Raw genomic sequence first — 17,540 nt, 5'->3', positions numbered from 1 at the left:
CTTTCCTGAAGTCTCCTAAATTATCTTAAGTATGAGGATTGTGTCTTTCTCTCTTTTTACAGGTTTCTAGTCCAGAATCTGTTTAGAGGCTTGATTTAATGTTGTTTTTGAGGAAACATGGGAAGGCTCAGACAATTCCTAGCTTCTCTCTGCCATCGTTGGCTGCAACCCCAGAACTCCCCCCTAGTTAAAGAATTTCTATGATTTAAAGAAAAAAAAATAGATTTAAAATATTTCTTTTAAAGAATTGTTTTAAATATACATTAATATATGTTAGACACTTAGTAGGAAACTTTTATTTGTGAAGAGCCAGGATATAACAAAATTTAGATCATTGCAACAACATTACTGGTTGTGAGAGTAATTTTGATTGAACCAATGTTCATATTGTATTGGAAAGATATAAAGTTCAGTCCGAGTAATATGGTGATGGGAGAAAGTATAATGGTGTTATATAATCTGTCATAAAAAGTGATGAATGCTAGCATTCCCACAGAAACAAGTATCATTGCATTGTATTGGAAAGATATAAAGTTCAGTCCGAGTAATATGGTGATGGGAGAAAGTATAATGGTGTTATATAATCTGTCATAAAAAGTGATGAATGCTAGCATTCCAACAGAACCAGTATTAATTGAATCTAGGTAAGCATAGTAAAGTGGCAAGGAAGGCCTGAGTACAATTTGGTCTCAAGACTCTTACTAGCTATGTGTGACCCTGAACAATTCACTTACCACTGTTTTCATCAGTTTTCTCATCTGTAAAATGGGGAAAATAGTAGCACTTTCTCCAAGGGTTATTGTGAGAATAAAATGAGATAATAATTGAAAAGCACTTTGCATAATGTAAGATACAGAGTATTATATAAATATTAGCTATTGTTAACTATTTTTCTTTTTTATATATTCTTTTTTTTTTCTTTTGGTGAAGCAATTGGGGTTAAGTGACTTGCGCAGGGTCACACAGCTAGTAGGTGTCAACTGTCTGAGACTGGATTTGAAATCAGGTCTTCCTGAATCCAGGGCTGGTGCTCTATCCTCTGTGCTACCTAGCTGCCCCTATTGTTAAGTATTAATGGAACACTTTGGGAGCCCTCTGTTGATGACAGTGTCCACAAAATAGTGAGAATTCAGATTTTTGCTGGGCAAGCAGAGATTACATGAAGCATGTTAATAGGCAGATCTTCAACTATTAGGGCAATTATTTTATCATCTTCAATTGGTCATGGAGCAATAACAGTATCAACACCAGCAACTCTAGATGAAGTAAAGAAGGGAAGCATTTATTAAATGTCTAATATGTGCCAGGCACTGAGCTAAGTGCTTTCCAAATAGGATCTTCTTTGATTTTCGCAGTAACTGTATGAGATAATTACTATTATTATTCCCTTTTTATCGCCTAAGAAACTGAAGGAGACAAAGGTTATGCAACTTAGACAGGACCACACAGTTACATAGTATCTGAGGCCAGATTCAAACTCAGGTTTTCCAGACTAAAGACCTAGTATTCTATCCACTATACCACCTTGCTACCTAGTAGCATTACTTAAGGACAGATTGCAATCTATTATCTTACAACCTCTAATAGGAATGGCTATTAAATATGGAAAGCCTTTTTAGAGAGGCAACCTCTTGCACCAAATGCTTAAGACATGCCCCAGATCTGATGTAGGACTGACAGAACAGGGAGTAAAATGTGTGCACTTATTAAAGAGACTTGAGAGACCAGTTTTAGATATACATGCATTGAAATTAAAATGCTTTGAGACTGCAATATTAAAGTATCTATAAATACTTCATAGTCAGTTTGGTAGTGCAGACAGCACTGACCATACCCATGTAGAGGTCTATACCTATGGGAACATTCCTAGCTTACCTCCCATCAGAAGACAGTTAAGGTCTCCAATTTTGTTAAGGTTGGAGAACCTACTGTAAAAGTGTGTGATCATGGGCATGTTCTATAGAACATAGGCCAGGCTAGACATACTCGAATTGTGAGGGGTACTGAGCTTGATGCCTTGTGATTGATGCAGCTATGATTAGCTGAGTGAAATAGCCTGACTCTACCTTCACTCCAGATGTCCAGAGCCAATACAATCTATTTGGCAGACAGAAGAGCATAGAAGTGGGGAAAGCATGAAGGTGTAATGGAAAATAGTCCTTTAAGTTTCCAAGATATAGTCACTGAGATCAAATGACTGCCTTCTCTATTTCACCTAGACTCCACTAAGAGAGAATACAGGTTTTAATGGAAAGAAGCAACTTTTTGGGAAGGGAAAAGGGCCAAAGTTGTCAAGGCTGCAGAAATATCATGTAGGAATGACACCAAAAGAGACCAGTGGGAAAGGCTCTTTTTTAAAAGCAACTCTTTCTAAAAAGCAGCTAGGTGACACATTGGATAGAATGCTGGGCCTGGAGTAAAGAAAATAATGAGTTCAGATCCAGAATCAGACACACATTATCTATGTGGCTCTGGGCAAGTCATTTGACTTCTATTTGTCTCAGTTTCCTCATCTGTAAAGTGATTATATAAAATCATCTACTTCTCAGGGTTGTTGTGAGGAATGAAATGAGATAATAAATATAAAATACTTAGCACAGTGACTGACACATAGTAGACAATTTTAAAAGTTAGCTATTATTTATTTATTAATTTATTATTTGTCTTTTAGTATTATTTTGAATAAATATGAGCCCGCTAATAATATATGTGTACATATGCACATGTATACCTGTATGTTTTATATATATATATATGTCTATGAATGTATATATGCTTATATACATATATATCACATATATACTGAATTATGCAGAAGAATAAGACCTTGCTAGACTGGAAGTTGACAGCCAGCGAACCAGCATCAGGCAATGCCAATGAGATAATGGGGGTGGGCCAGGGGATGCAGCAAAGACTCCAAAGGAGCTTATCAGTACAAGGAGAATAATGAATAATCTAAGGGGAGGTGTTCTTTTTTTTTTTTTACTTTAGAGACAATTTGCCCGAAGTTTGTGTGTGTGTCTGTATGTGCATGTGTGTGTGTGAATAATATCCTCATTAAATTCAGAGACCTGTACGTCCCACTCAGACTAATTATATGTGTGAAGAATGCAAAGATTGAGAGGGGAAGGATGGAGGATGGGAGAAAAGGAAAGAAAGAAGGGAGGGAAGGAGGAAGGGAAAAGGAGGAAGTGTAGGAAGAGGAAGAAAAGAAAGAAGGAGGAGAAGAAACAACAACAAACAAAAAAAAAGAATGATGGAAAGGCACACCACTGTGATGAGTTTGAGATGGCATAACTTCTGAGCTGGTTCTTAGGCAGCCTGGAATTTTTCATATTAGATTTAAGACTGTTAATACCATCAGATTCCCACGGCATGAAAAGACAAGGGAAACATAAGCTTCATCTGCCTGGGAATAGTATATTAGTTTGATTATATGCCCATAGAAATCTTAGAGCTGAATACTACTTTTCAGTAGAAAGCTGGTTAGAAACATGGATTACTTTACAATTCTGTTGTATCTAGTTGATCTCATACTCTTTAGAATAATTGTGGATTGACTAATGACAATGTTAAAAAAAAATCTAAAGGTGTCATTTAACACATTCCTGTTTTGCAGGGCTTCTCTTAAAGTAAGTCAGTTCTTCTGAAACTCAACATATGTATTCCTAAAACCACTGCATTATGCAAAATCATTCAGTAAAAGCCATAGGACTTTTTTTTTGGGGGGGGGGATCAAATTGGGGCTTAGACTCAAAAACTTCACTCAGTAACACATCAAAAAAGATAGGAACCTAATAAAACAATAGCACAGTTTTATGCATTTTAAATGGTTAAGATAAAACATAAATAGTATATTCATAGTTGTAACCTAAATGGCTTTGGGCATCCAGGTTATTTGGTTTTCTATGTTCTCAGTGTCTCTCATTTTGGAAATAACTCATAAGGAAATCTCTTTGCTCTGTGATTCAATTCTTTCTTAATTTATTAATTGCTGTTGAACAAATTTGCTTTTTCAGAACAAGCATAATAAAACTCAAGGTATATTGGACACATAATGCTTCAACAGAGTCAGTAATGATCTAGAAAAGATAGAAATAATCTCTAGATGTCTGTGTCCAAAAACTTTTATTAGGTTATACCCAAAATGTATAATGAATTATGCTATTTTCTTCTCAGGAATACTATAATCCAAGAAAATTTCAAAAGACTTAAGATGTAAAATGATCTCCAGATCAAGAAAAAGAACTATGAAGCTTGAATGCAGATTGAAGTAAACTATTTTCACTTTTGTTGTTGTTTCTTCTTTCTTCTTTCTTGTGTTTTTTCCTTTTTTTCTGATTCTTTTCTCACAACATGACTAATGTATAAATATGTTTAACATGATTGCACATGTATAACATATATCAGATTGCTTGCTGTTTTGGGGAGGAGAGAGAGAAAGGAGGCAGAGAGAAAATTTTGGAACTCAAAATCTTATAAAAATTAATTTTAAAATGCTCTTTACATGTAATGGGGAAAACAAAATAAAATAATATTTTAAAAAGGAATTATGCTATGCTAATGAGATGAGACATCCATTAATGCAACAAAGTATGCTATGAAGTAGGGAAATTTGTAAATTGGGTTAGATAAAAGAATATACCTCATGACAAATTCAAGAATTTTCAGTCCATGCAACTCCAGTTTGTGTTCTCCCCTAAATATTTCCCAGAGTGTCCACCCAACATTCTAGAGACCTGTAGATCTCTTGATATATCAATATACAAATGCAACACTTGGATTGACTAGCAATTATCTGTCAGTTTCTCACTCATTATCAATATCAAAAACACATAAAACAAGAAGCAACATGCTCATAAAGGTTTTTAGGATATCAAGTAGAGAGTCCAGTAGAAGAGATTCCCTATATATAATGAAGCACTCCAGATGCTTATTCTTTTCAGATAATGTTGTGTTTGTTACACCAATGCTTAGAACAAATAAATGCCTCCAAAATTTAAACTATAATCACTCAAAAGGATTTATCTAACCTGGAAGAAGCAATGAATAAAGAATACCTATTGTCCAAAGTATGATTATGTCATAAAGAAAATCCATAGGAACATATGTGTTGGACAGACAATGAACTCGGTCTAGAATTTAATAGGAGGTAGAATAAAGGCTGGATTTCCTTTGGGAGATCGTGTAGTATTTTTAATGACCCCACATTTTCCCATGAAGCAAATGTACCTCCTTTAATATATATGGTCTTAAAAATAATATTATATGACAGCAAATAATTGAATATGACAATATCTAAGGAATTCATGTTACATTTCAACAAAAAAATAGAAAAATGTGTGTTATGTGTAGATATCCTACTATATATTAATGAGGAAGAATTATACAAAAAAGCAATATAGAATATAAATGTAAAAGGTGATGGGTGAACTGATTTCTGGTAAGGAATTTGAATCAATAAATGTGGTATATTGGATTTTTATTAATTTCATTTTTCTATGCCACTCATCTCTCTTAAGAGTATACACTTAATTCAGATATAACTATACTTCTGTGTTCTCTTTTCCATTTAATTTGGCTTTAATTGGTATCTTTGTTCTGTAAGGAAAGAATGAAGTTTTGAAGGTGTGTTCTACAAATGTACCATTATTTTCCCTCATAGAAGCCCACAATAAGAGAAGTAAACAAAGGAAAGAGTGACATTGATAAAAATTAAGACAGAGGTAAAATAAGGAGAAGCAGTCTTTGTGAAACTGAATAGATACAAATAATATATTCCATACAAGGAAATATTTCAATGAGTACTTTAAAGGGGAAAATGCAATGCCATTATTAGAGAATAGAGCTATGAGGGTTTTTTTTAATAAAAATATTTTAGGAGCCTTAGATGTTGGAGTACTATTTTTAGCTGTAAATATTTATGTTACTAGGAGAGTTAATTGCCCCCAAGCTAGTCTTCTTCCAAATGAATTTGAGTGGTTCATCAGAGTTCACTAAAATATTAGAATATAATCCTCTCTTTAGTGAACTGTAGTGGTGCCTTATCATGTGAAGCAAATATGACAGTGCTAATGGGATGTGTTAAAAACAATGAAACTGCAATCAAATATTAATAAGGTTTTATTTCAAGAGCATTATTCATGCTCATTTGGGCTCCCTTATGAGTATGAAACGCTGGCAGACATTTATCTTTTATGAAACAGTTTGCATATATGTGCATTTTTTGCACACATGGGGAAAATAAGTGCCTCCAGTATTGGCTCTACACATGTAAGTAGTCTGGATGAAGTATGGGAATGCTCTAATCTGACTCAAAATGTAGGAAAATGGGGGTAATGGAGTTAGAGGGAGAAAGGCATCTCGGTTGAAATCTGCCTCAACTAATTCTGATTGAATCAGAGCTTGAATGTGTAATATTATACACGCTAATTTAATCCATGGTCTTCATTTATATTCTAATGAGCTGAGGCAATAACTGACTATTTAACCACTAATGTAACAGTGTACATGAGTTATGAAAGTTTTAGTGGAGTAATAAGTTCTAATACATTCAGTTTAACTGAAAAACACAAGCAAATAATTAGATGCCTCTTCCCGTTTCCCACTTATGTGCTCAATTATATTAAAGTTCACATAAAAGGTCATGAGAAACAGTAGAGGGGAAAAAACCGGGGGAAAATGCCTTACTTTAAAACAAATGTAATAAGCTTACAAAAGATTAAATAACTTAATGAGTAAGAAAGATAAAGGAAAAGAAAACCAGCATGGTGAAATAAATAATTCAAGTTAAGGTCATTAATGCAATTACTTCTTTCACTAAAGAAAAAAAGAGTGGATATTTCTTAATGAGGCAAAATTATATTGAAGCATGTGTCCTTTTTCTTCTCTTCTCCCCCTAAAAAAGATTTTGTTTTTAAAATGTAATATTAAATCTGAAATGTGACTTTTCAGCTTGACATATCTTTATGCTTAATAATGGAAACCTTTCATATTCTACCACCACTTTAACAGAGGCATTTGTAAAGCTTATGTCTTCAGTTGCCCATAGTTCATTTATTGCTATCCTCAGCTAACCCTGCATATCCCTTGGCCAAAGTAATAAAAAAAGGGTTAATACAACAGTAAGAAGAATGATGATAGTAGCAGTCCCAAAATGTGAGTATCCATTTTAACTTAGAAGAGGCCTAAAAATCCCCCATATTCAGGATCTATACGAATACCCATTCTAGAATGATCTTTTGAATTAATGCCATGAGTGAACAATCTGGTAGCATATTATCCTCAATCTTTTAGCCATATTTGTTGCAGTTGTTCTATGCTGATGCACTACTTTAGACAACTCTTATTATAGTAATCATTGGTGTATTGCAGTAATGAACTTCCCATCAGGGCACAGTAATGTTTGAAGGGCTTCATCTTAACTAGGAGTGACATAATAGTATTCTTAATTAGCCTCATTCTAACCCTACAAGAATAGGAAGTTATAAATTTCTGTTTTGGTTACTTAAAAAAAGAATCATTATTTATTACTTAGATATATTAGGATGAGAATGGTGTAAAATACTTTTGAAAGAGCTTTTATCTCACGTTGGATTGGATATTTAATAGACCTTTTTACTTTGACAATATTTTAGGGAACAAGTAAATAAATATTATATATAAATACACATATACATGTATGTGTATATATGCATGTCCATATATGTATGTATGTACATATACATATGGGTATATATACACATGGGTATATATACACATCATGTGTATACATATATATATACATACACACACACGCACACATATATATGTGTATGTATATATATATATATATAGAAGAAGAAGTGGAAAGGAAGCATCACTTAACATTTCCCAAATCCCAGTGATGATACAAAGAAAGAGAATGCTATAAGGAGGACCTATTGCAAGCAGAATTTGTAGAAATTATCATAACTCAAGAGTTTTTATTAGCACTAGGGGAATTGAGTCATTAGCATTTCTTCTATCATTTTCAAATCTCATTTCAGTCATAAAGCTTTCTGAGTTTCAATTATCCATTGTCATTTTGAATGCCATTTATATTTACATAAATGATCATGACTTTGAAAAACAAGCTACATTTAATGTGTCCAAGTGTGAGAAGCCAATAGCTTTTCAATCTTCTTTAACTTAGAGGCAACAAAATCCCTTCCTTTATAATTATTTTTTTTAACTCATTTTCAGGAAAGGTATGAGTTCTGAGATCCTGAAATGTGTTCTATACTTTTGAATCTCTTCAAAAAAATTTTAGTATATTTTTATTTTTTAAATTTATTTTTCTTTGTGAAAATAAAATTATAGAACTATAAAGTCATTATAACAAAATGTTTTTCTTACATCTCTCTAGAAATGCTGGAAGAATTCTGAGGGATGGTTAGGATCATGAAAACATCAAAATATCTATGAAATATCAAGAATTCCATACCATTGTAACATATTAGACTTTAATTCAAAATAAAGTATATCTAAAATGTTTGTTTTGAAGTGTGAATACTTTTTATGACTCTGCATTTATCTAAAGATACCCATCTCTTGAAATAGCAATTATTCAAGACTATGTAACAATTGTAAGTCTTTGGTTTTAATTTTATTTAATTTTATGCATTCCTAGTTAATTTAAAATGTATAAGGGGGAAACAGAATATATGTACATATGTTTATGTGTCTATATATGCATATGCCAATTTTATTTCTAAATAGTACAGTCATTTTATATACTCTAAGTCTATATTCTTTAGTTCATTCTTGTGATAGCCTCTAATAAGTGAATAAGCATGCCAGTTTGAAAGCATTTATAACCCCTGAGGCTCCCTGTTAAAATGGTTTACTTACACCTTTCCTGATTTCATGGATTCACAAAGTTGCTCAAATAAATAATGAGGTATTGGCTAATTTCCTCTTATTTCACCTACCACCACCATCATCACCCTGATTCATTGGGCACCTTGTAAATAGTTTTCTTCTAGAAAAGAAATCACAACAGAAAATAACTGCATGATTCTATAGTAATTCTTAGTATTTAAAGCATTGGAATTTGAAGCCATCGATTTCCTAGAAAATGAAAAACTGAAATTAACTGAAGAATTATATTACCCAGAAGCAAAGGGATTGACCTATTGCCTTTTTTCATTTAAGGATAAACTAACACAACTAACTAAATTCAAATATTTTTATACATTTGGCACAAAGTTAGACAAGTAATCCATGTTTAGAAATAAAGAAATCTTCATCTTTCTCATATTTTCAAGACAATCACATAAGTGATAAATCCTATGCTTGTAATAGTCAGTTAACAAGCATTTATTAAGGGCTTAATATGTGCCAAAGACCATGCTAAATATGAAGATAGAGAGAAAAGCAAAATAGTTCCTATCCTCAAGGAGATTATATTCTAATTGGGGAGTAACAAATAAATAGGCAAAAGAGAAAATACAGAGTAGAGAAAAGTAAGCTAACAGGGAAGGCACTAATAGCTTATCTGTAGGTGTTCAAGAGGTAAGAGAGAAAACTCAGAAAGACCTTCTGCAGAAGGTGGGATTTTAACTGATGCTTGAAGGAAGCCAGAGACATTGAGAGGAAAGAGTGAAGGAAACAGTATTCCAGGCTAAGCAGATTGATATTATGGTTAAATAATATAATGGATGTAAAGCACTTTGTAAACCTTAAAGCACTATATGCTAGCTAATATTATCATTATTATGATCATAATTTTTATAATTACTATCTAACGGTAACCAAACCTTCAATACGGTACTGACTTCATTCCTCCAACCTTCTAATATACTCCTGGTAAACTCAAGCAATATTTATTGATCAATATAAGTGTTTACTGGCAAATATTCGACACTGAGGCCAAAGAATACATGTATACACACTCTTAATTTTTTTTTTTTAGTGAGGCAATTGGGGTTAAGTGAATTGCACAGGGTCACACAGCTAGTAAGTGTTAAGTGTCTGAGGCCGGATTTGAACTCAGGTACTCCTGACTCCAGGGCCAGTCCTCTATCCACTGAACCACCTAGCAGCCCCTGTATACACACTCTTAAATTTAATCTGCATCATTAGCACTTTCTTAAGCCTATACAATGAACAACAACAAAAATAAAAGGGTTCAATTTTTAGTGATTGCTGTTTTCTGAGATATAAATAGATACACAGAAAATTTAACAATTACTCTGTTTAGAGCTGGCATCAACACAACTCTGGTATAAGAGAAAGATGGTAAAAAAACGTGGAGTTGGTAAATGGAAAGTCATATGTGGCAAACAGTAAAGAGATCCATGAAATTTGATCATATATGAAACGGAAGGGGGTAAAGTATAAGTAAGAGTAGAAGGGTAGGAAGAAATCATATACATTTACCAGAACTTAAACTGAGTAGTATATAGTCATTATAATTCTCCCAGAATTGACATTCTGACTCCCAAAAGCTACAAATAATCCCTAGCAAAATAATCACAGTAAGGAAAAAGAAGAAAATAATTTATATATTTAAAGTACTATACATTTTATGTTTTCTTTATAATTCTCTTTAAACAAAAGTATATTTAGTAAAATATATTGAATGAATGAATTAATGACCTCCTTTGATACTTATTACAATTATATAATGGGTAGTGTCAGGAATATTATACAAATATTAAATATGGGAAAACTAAGATTCCAAGTGATTAAATGAATTTATTAAAGCTCCTAGCTATTGAATAACACTGCAAGATTTGAACCTAGGTCTTGTGACTTTAAATCCTATTTATTTTATGGTATGATACTGAATCATTGTCACAAATCCAGCCATAGGTCATTCTTTCCATGGCACATCACATTACTATTTCTTCCTAATTCATTTTAGATTTATATTTCCCAACAGGTGCACTATTTTACTTCTGCCAAATTTGAGTGATCTACTTCATTTAGGGGAAATGGAAAGATTTACTGACCACTGGAAGTAAATGGAATCTGGAGTAAATTTAGCGTAACCTACTCTATAGTTATCATTATTCAAAGTCCCAGCATTTCCGTCATAAATAGTTGGAAGGCTTCCAATATTCCCATGAGTTTTTCTAGAAAAATGTGAGTGAGAAAGCATCTGGATTTTCTTTATTTTTCTACCTTTTTTGTCCCCCACTATTATTTCATTCCATTTAGGATACTCCAAGTGTAGAACTGTCTTCCACCAATTCATATTGATGATTCCTTCATAGTTGAATTTTAAAGAGTAGCCTTGGATGCAGAGAAGTTAAGTAAGTAACCTATGGCCAGTAATATAGTATATTAGAGGAAACATTTTAATTCATGATTTCCTAAGTTCATAGTTTTAGGTACTACACCATAAGACTTTTTATATATTGAATATTTAATATTGAAGGTAGAAAGAGAAAGAATGAGGAAAGGAGAAAGAAGATGGGAATAGGAAGCAAAGTAGGGAAGGAAATGGAGAAAGAATAAAGATGAACAAGGGATTTCTTTTTTAATGAAGAATGAAAGAAGAAAGATTGTTGATGTAGATGAAGTAAATGATTCAGGAATACAACCTTGACTGCTAATAAACAAACAAAAATGACTAGGATTACAATGGTGGCATGATTTTCTAATAAAAATAAATGCTACCAATTTACAAATGTGAACCCAAATTTTCTTCTTATAATAACCAACTATTTCTCCAAAGTTCATCATAAAATTCCCTCCATTTGAGAACTGTTTTCAATCTGGGTCTTAAAACAGTTAACATTTTTCTTCTCTGGTTCTCAGCTTTCTATTGCTATAGGGAACAACTAATAGACTTTTCATTAGACATGTGATAAAAGAGAGGTTAATGAGTATTGAAAGCTGATCTACATAGAATAGTCAAAATTTTTAAATTTGGACAGAAAAAGATGAAATCACCCAGTAAGTCAGAATGTTTTATATTGTATGATATGTACTAGCTGACCAATGTTATTCTATAAGCACAATACCTTATGGGGAAAAGAAAGAAAATTTCTTTATTTTGCCTGAAGCATCCATAAAAATTGTTGAATGATCACACTATATACGATTCTTAATTGATGCTCTAAATTGAAAATCTACTTGGTAGAATAATGTGAAAGTACAATTTTCTTATCTGCAGCTTCCTGAATAGTCAGTCAGCTTTCAAATAAAATATAATATGGCATTCGATTGATTTAATTTCTAATAGAGACTTTATTTTCAGTCATACATACACAAAAAAGCCCAATACCAAAGCCATAAATGTTTAAAACGAAGGCTAGTAAACAAAATTAGTTACCCTGAATTCATATGAAAACATTTCCCTTTCAATACTATTAAAAATAAAGGTCACTTTTTTCCAGACAGAAATAGCAGCTCATTGCTCAAGCGTAAAATATTTCAGCATTTATTGACTTTTACCAGGGTATTTTAAGTTATGTATTGATAGACCACTCCATTTTATTGTTTACTTCAATTAGAATGAAAGTTCAATTTGAGAAAGTCAAGATAACATATCAGGAATAGCAACATTCTGGCCATAAGGAACTAACAATATAAGTACAATGTTAATTCTGGGTATTCCAAGAAATAACATTAATATATTAAAACAAGTTAGTGATTCTATCTCACATACCTATTTTGTGGGGTTTTAAAATGCAAAATATGCTAATTATGTCTGGAATACTATCCATTTATTGAAATATTTATTTTTCTGAGATGTCTAAGAGGAGTCAAGGTACTATTGAGTGAAATTAAATTCAGATTTAATTATAAAAATGGAATCAAACATTTTCCAACTTTTGTCATAAATGAAATACATCAAGTCAAGTAAACATAGAAAGTTTAATTTTTAAAAGTAATGTGTTGATGATCCTCAATATAAAAGCCAACTTTAATGGCTAAATAACCATCAGCTGACCTTTTATTTATTATTGTCTTCAGCTGACACTATCATTTGGCAGAGTGATGTGAAAAGATTCAACAGAACACCTTCTTTTCTGAATTTCTGTAGCCTTTCAAAGTCTCATCTCCAATGAGTGTAGGTTTATCAATCTCCATTCCTCCATTCCTCCATATCTCCAATAGAACCCCCCCCCCAATGCCAGCCACCATGTAGGAGAGTTAAGGATGTTCCCCTCACTTCCCCAGCCCACCAAGAGAATGGAATAGCACCAGAAGCCAATGTAGCACGATGACAAGGACTTACCCCTTCCCCAAATGAATCCACCCAGTTTTCATCAAGTACTAGTTATTACTTTGCCTGCGATAGTAGAATGTATGGAGTTACTTGGGGTGTTAAGAGATTAAAATATATGTCAAGTGTCATAATAGGAGCTTGAATCAGAAGTGGAATTTGAACCCAGGTTTTCCTAATTCTCTTTACTACATACTACATTGCAGATCTACCCCTTTCCTTTTACTTCATTTTTTCAAAGACTCATCTACTGCCTCTCTTCCCTCATTACCCACTCACTCCTTGATTCTATGTATCTAAATGTAGCACTTTATCAAAAGCATTTTCAGACCTTATAATGTACAAATCCAATGGTTTTTACTCAGTCATCCTCATTCATAGCTTGTCACTGCATTGTCCTGCTTGTCCTCCAACCTCTCTGACTTTTCTTTGTTTGTTATAGTTTTTAATGTCTCCTCATTCCAGAGACAACAAACTCTCACCTGTGATTTCAGATTTTCCCATATGCCTCAAGCTGATTCAAATCTGTGATTCAACACTGAGATATAATAATGAATGAATGAATAAAAGTTGTTTGTAATTATTTTACCCCTTTTAAAAACATGGCTTATACATTCAGATATTATCAGAGACTTTTGGGTGCTTGAGAGTAATCATATATTTCAATTTTTAAAGAGATCACCTAATGAAGAATAAAGATCTATGGTTCGGATTCACTTCAATAAAAGGTGATGAGGATATTTCAGTTGAGTGTAACAAATTTAAGGCAGAAAAAATATTTAAAATGGAATTGTGAAGTCGTTGTTATCCTTTGTTATTGGTTCTCATTGTTCTGGACCATTTTTAACTTTTTAACTAATTTTTAACTACAACGTCAGAAAAGAGGTTCACCTCAACTTTTAGGTTACACTTTTAGAGAGTGCAATCTGATGCTGACTACTTGATAGTGATAATAATCATTTTTAGTAAATTGTGCTTGTTTGATAATTTATTGTTTCCCTCTTTACTGATACATTCTTTTTTTGTGAGGCAATTGGGGTTGTGACTTTCTCAGGGTCACACAGCTAGTAAGTGTCAAGTGTCTGAGTTCAGATTTTAACTCAGGTCCTCCTGAATCCAGGGCCAGTGCTCTATCCACTTTTGTCACCTAGCTGTCCCTTCTTTTTCTTCATCTTTGGTGGCTTATCATCTGCTATCTGTGCTACAGCTGGTGCTAGAGGAAGAGCTGAAATCTGACTCAGAAGCAAAGGAACAACTAATTGAGGAGGAGGAGGAGGAGGATGTAGAAGAATTTCCCTCAGTATTCATATCACCAGAGGAAGAAGAGAGCGAGAAGTCTTCACTCTTTGATGAAGAATCACTGGCTGAATTCCCAATACTACTGCTGCTGCTGGAACTGATAACACTAAGACCTTTTTTTTTTCCTTGGCCTTTTTTTCTCTATTAGTTTCTCCAATGCTTTGTTGGAATAATAATCTGTTTTCTTTTTAAATGTTTCCTTAAGTTCTGCTATTCTTGACGGCCTATGCAAGTATTTTCTTTTTCCTGTAAATTCACATGTCCAATGTCCAAATTCTAAACATTTCTGACATGTCACATGTTGCTTATTTGCTTCTGCCTGCCTCTGGGCATTTTCTGTGTATTGAAGTTGCCATCTTAGCAAGAACTGGAGACCACTGTGATGCATCCTGGAGTTCACATTAGGTGGAAATAGAACTTCTTGGAGGCCATAGAGAAGAGAATAGTTGTGGCTAGTGGGGCAGACTGGTCTTCTAGAAATGGTAGACACTATGTTCCCCCAGGGCCTGACAGGACTTCATGCGCTTGCCATGGATATTTTCTACGAGAGTCCGGAGGGGGCAGACAGATGGCCAACCCTGGCTTCCAGACCCAGGAGCAGGGAGGTGTTGCCATACTTTTGGAGGAATGAAGACTAGGAAGACCCCAAACCTCACTGTTTTGTCCGTGATAATAAAACCTTTAAAATGTAACATGGACATTAAAAAATAAAAGGAAGTAGAAGTCTGGTGATTTTCATTTTCCAATTGAAATATAAACTTTGAAATTATAGAAAATAATGCAAATTAAATAACAAGTTAACAAATAATAAATGCCACAGAAAGCAGCATTAACTATTTTTGATGATTACTATTTTAACATACTTTAATTCTTTGATAGAGGTGGATTAAAAGCATATTAGGGGTAGTGGAATAATATTGTACTGTAAGAAATGATGAGCAGGCAAATTTCAGAAAAACCTGGAAAGTTTTGCATGAACTGATGCTGAGTGAAGTAAGCAGAATCAGGAGAACATTATAAACAGTAACAATAACATTGTGTGATGATGAACTGTAAAAAAACTTAGCTATTTTCATCAATACAGTGATCCCAGGCAATTCCAAAAGATGCATGATGGAAAATGTTTTCCACATCCAGATAAAGAACTATGGAGTCTGAATGCAGATAACTGCATACTATTTTCACTTTTTTGTTGTTTTTTAATTTCTTTTTTCTTGTGGTTTTTCCCTTTTGTTTTGACTCTTCTTTCACAACATGACTGATGTGGAGATACAATTAACATGGTTGTACTGTTTGGCCTGTATCAGATAGCTTGCTGTCTTTGGGAGGGAGGAAAAGAAGGGGAAGGAGGGAGTGGGGTTTGGAACTTAAAATCTTACAAAGATGAATATTGAAAAATATCTTTGCATGAAATTAGAAAAAAATAAGATACAGTAAAATACTATTAAAAATAAAAATAAAGCAAATTGGGGGAGTACAGAATGTTTTACCTATGTGGATAAGATAATTTATAATGAATTGAGATATAGAGAATATAATGGTATATAAAATAAATAATTTTGATAATATCAAATTTAATAGGTTTTACACAAACAAAAATATTTGGAACTCAAAAGTTTAAAAAAATTAAATATTTACATGTAATTAGGAAAAAATAAAAGTTAAATATTACAAAAAGAAAGATGGTTTGATATAGTGGATAAAGAGCTATGTTCAGAGTAAGGAAGACCTGGATTCAAGTCCACTTTTTTTTGGCAGGGTAATGAGGGTTAAGTGACTTGCCCAGGGTCACACAGCTAGTAAGTGTCAAGTATCTGAGACCAGATTTGATTTCAGGTCCTCCTGAATCCAGGGCTGGTGCTTTATTCACTGCACCACCTAGCTGCCCCCTCAAGTTCACTTCCGATGTAAACTGGGGGTGTGATCATAGGCAAGTTACTTAATCCCTAAGTGGCTTAGATAGCACTCTAACTCGCTAAATTCCAAAGAAGGTGCTGAGTTGCATTGCTGAAAGGAGTTTCTGCATCCTCTAATTACCTAAACTGATAAAATTCTATGAGGATCCTTATTCTATCCCTGATACTTTGAATAAGATATGATTGAACTGTTGTGTAAAACTTCTAAAATTACCATAGCATCATTGATTCAAATATAGGTTTTGAGAAGACTTTGTCAACTTTAAATTAGGATGAGTAAGTAGAAGACTTCAGTAGATAACATCTAGGCATAAGTGAAGACAACATTTTTCATTTGATTATAATTAAAAAATGAGAATATGTTTTAAATTAAGACAGTGCTATCAAATTCAATAGTCTTGAATGCTGTTAATATCTGCTCTATAAATATGTAGCCAGCAGGAGATAAATAAATAAGAATCACAACTAGTACAAAGAACCCTAAGGAAGAGCTTTTTATTTTTTCTCCCCTGAAGGGAAGGTGTAGAAGAAAGCATTTTACCTGGGTTGATTTGACAACTATTCTGAGACACATTTGAATGCCAACACTGAGCTGAACTGCAGGCACTGAGCAAAATGCTCATTATCAGAGTTAGAGAGAAATTAAACATTATTTCAGAAAGTATTGCCAAGTAAAATAGACCAAATATTGCTATCATCATATCGATTATTTTTACCCCAAAGCCATTCCTAATGTGTTGAATTTAGAAGGGAAAATGAGTTTTAAGTGACCAATATATCTTTTCAATATACACTTCAATTTCAGGTCACTCAATTCAGCTTCTCAAGGAATATCTCATGGCAGAGTAGATAGAGTCCTAGTCGTGGAGTCAGCAAGACCTGGTTTCAAATCCTTCTGATATTTCCTCACATTGTGACCATGGGTGAATTAATTAACCTCTCTGAACATTCACTTGGACTCATATAAAAGAGTCATACTAATATGTGCAATATCACTTTGTGGGGTTGTTGTTAAGCTTAAATAAAAGAATGTATGCAAATTATTCTGCAAACTTTAAAGTACTTTATGTAAATTCCAGTGAGTATAAGTATTCTGATATATTATTTGTGCCCATGAGAAGGAA

At 33.2% G+C, this 17,540-nt stretch overlaps 1 pseudogene; it reads right to left on the bottom strand.

Moving 5' to 3' along the window:
* Positions 1–14,358: 14,358 nt before the first annotated feature.
* On the bottom strand, positions 14,359–17,039 carry LOC122755118 (annotated as a pseudogene).
* Positions 17,040–17,540: the final 501 nt, after the last annotated feature.

Source organism: Dromiciops gliroides, chromosome 4, assembly GCF_019393635.1.
Source record: "Dromiciops gliroides isolate mDroGli1 chromosome 4, mDroGli1.pri, whole genome shotgun sequence".
NCBI classification, from domain to species: domain Eukaryota; kingdom Metazoa; phylum Chordata; class Mammalia; order Microbiotheria; family Microbiotheriidae; genus Dromiciops; species Dromiciops gliroides.
This window is presented reverse-complemented; position numbering and strand designations above follow the sequence as displayed.